The 2,637-nt window shown below is 36.8% G+C and overlaps 1 long non-coding RNA gene across 1 annotated transcript; it reads left to right on the forward strand.

Moving 5' to 3' along the window:
- Nucleotides 1-203: 203 nt before the first annotated feature.
- LOC107579601 (uncharacterized) lies at nt 204-2,609 on the forward strand. Its single transcript, XR_001608501.1, has 3 exons — nt 204-271; nt 758-1,469; nt 1,665-2,609. It is a non-coding gene; the product is annotated as an uncharacterized lncRNA (long non-coding RNA).
- The last annotated feature ends 28 nt before the right edge of the window (nt 2,610-2,637 follow it).

A 2,637-nucleotide genomic window follows, 5' to 3' on the forward strand; every position in this document is an offset into this window, starting at 1 on the left:
GGATTCTTTGATGAATAGAGAGTTCAAAAGAACAGCATTTATTTGGAATATAAATATGTTGTAACATGATAAATGTCTCAATTGAATGTGTCCTTGCTGAGTAAAAGTATTGCTTTCTTTAAAAAACACTTTCTGACTCCAGACTTTCGAACAGTAGTGTATGCATCTGATTATTATCCTGGCTCTCTCATTTCTGACCTAGAGTTCCCTTGATGTGGATGATGCCTCTGTGGTCGGACTCGTTCATCCGGACCGCACTAACCCTTTAGCTGTAAGTGTGAGTCAGGATCCTGTAGGTGGTATGGTTTGTAAAATTAGCTGACCTCAGGAACTTTTCTATCTGGTGTCACTGGCAGAACAACTCGCCCAGGCAATCAAATGTACATGCAAAATCTGAAAGCATATTCAAATTGCTAGAATGCTGTTTGATGAATCACAGTGTGCTGTTAAATTAGTTAAAGAATTTGAATTCTGATTGCAGAAGAAAAGCGTGCAATAAAATTACTGTTCCATTTTTTCATGAAATGCATTTTTCTGCAGGAGAAATATGTGCCTTTGAAAAAAATAACCCTAATAATCATCTTTCATACATGAATGCTTATTAATTAAAGCGAGAATTGTGAATTATTAGAATCATGATGAGCTTGTCTGCAGCAGTATTATCTGCAGGAAAAATCTTTTTTAATGCACAATAAATGCTGATAATTGACAATGGGTACATTTAATCTATCAAAACTTTCTTCTGTGCTGTTTGCAGGCTGGTGACGGTACAGACATGTCAATTTCAAGAGGTGCGATTGGTCGGATTCCCAGTATTGTCATCACCTCTGAGTCTAGCCCTTTCCTGCCCTCGGTACGGCCCAGCTACAGAAGCAGCCGCTCAAGCACGTCCCGTGCTGGGGCAAATCCCCCCAGGAGAGACTCTCGTGGAGGAGTCCAGCAGGGGGCAGTGCATCTCTCCACTGCTGCTAAAACACCTGAATCTGCTCACTTAGACAACCCTTAGTGCTTATACCTCTTCACTCGCCATCTGAAACTTACCTTCAAGCTTTGTATTGGGGTTCAGTATTTTTTGTGAGTTATCCTGCTCTGTGGTTTAGACCTTTAGTAAAGGGAACTTGAAATGAAGACAAAACCTGATAGATTAATCAGTGCTCTGTATCACAGAAGGTAAAATATGAAAGTGTGTGACTTTCATATTTTACCTTCTGTGATACAGAGCACTGATCACAAACATTGATGGTCACACATTGATGTCTTTTACATGTGTAATACGTTTTTATAATGACCTCAACTGTTACACACACAATGTCCAGCACCTTTGTTTCCCTCTATTTTAAGGAAATATTTAACAGACAGTGCTTTGAATCAGGCAAAGTTACTGCTCAATCCGCGGAGACTTGGATGGAAGGAGAGAAAGCATCTTATATTATTTTAGTCTGGTCATCAATGTCAAATGGCATGTACAGGTAATATCAGCTTGTTTGTGTTTGTTTTAGTATTAAGCTTAATATTTTTGTGTTCCTTGTACATTATAATAATTTTGAAAATTGTTTCGTTTTAACCTTCAACATTTTTTATGATGCCGTTTCAACCATGAATCTGATAGTTATTTTACTATCTTCACTCAAAGTGAGACTCTACCTGAATGTTTTGCTTAACAGGATCGTCTTAAGAGGTATGTGAGTTTTGCTCATGAGACACTGAAATGCTTGCTTCCACAGAACTTCAAGGTATGCAATATGAAGCCATATTACAGAAACATCCTAACTCAGAATTCAGTTTTATCTGTTGTTGAGTAACCATGGTTATATCATTTTGAATATTAAACTTCTCAGATCTTCAGACTTAAAGCTACACTATGTAACTTTTTTTATATATAAAAAAAACAGCAAATTGTTATTGATGAGAGAGTGTAAAAAATGCATCTTCCAAGCCATAACTTTTCTTTATAATACTGATTTATAATTTAGACAGGAAATCTTATACATATGTTATTCTCCTGTGCTTGTCACGTCATATCTGTATACAAAGTAAACCTCTGGTATTAAAACATAAAAACTTGTCCATCCTCTCTGGTAAGAAACCCTGTATCCATGTGCACACCAGTGCCTCAGACCACATTCATTCGCACAGAGACAGAGCTGAAGCACAACCAAAGCAATGTTCTTCTGCAAGACGCATGCAGATTTATTGTGTAACCTCTAGAGGGCCACAAGTTCCTTAGGGCTTGTTCCTGTACCCACACTTATATTGGGATTTTACATTGGAATTAATTAATTTTCTTCCAAAAAGTCCATAGTGTAGCTTTAAGATAGGAAGTTTCTGTCATTTTGCCTCTCACCATTAATTTCTGGTTTGTCATTTTTGACGTTTTTTCTTTTTAGTTTCACTATATGTGCGGAAGTTGTAAATGTGTGTTTCTAATCATAAAGGTCTTGTTATGTTATATTTGGATCCTGAAAGTAACATTCTGGTGCAACAGAATCCTGAGAACTTCAGCGTTAAGAATGTGGAATTTCATTTGTTATCATAGTTTGCAAGTATGGGCTATCACATTATTGAAAATAGAATCAGCACCTCAATTCACCATAAAGCATCTGTTTATCATCTGTTTAACTGATGTAATCTAGTGAT

The sequence above is a fragment of the Sinocyclocheilus grahami genome, unplaced genomic scaffold (assembly GCF_001515645.1).
Source record: "Sinocyclocheilus grahami isolate Dianchi unplaced genomic scaffold, SAMN03320097.WGS_v1.1 scaffold18493.1, whole genome shotgun sequence".
Lineage (NCBI taxonomy): Eukaryota > Metazoa > Chordata > Actinopteri > Cypriniformes > Cyprinidae > Sinocyclocheilus > Sinocyclocheilus grahami.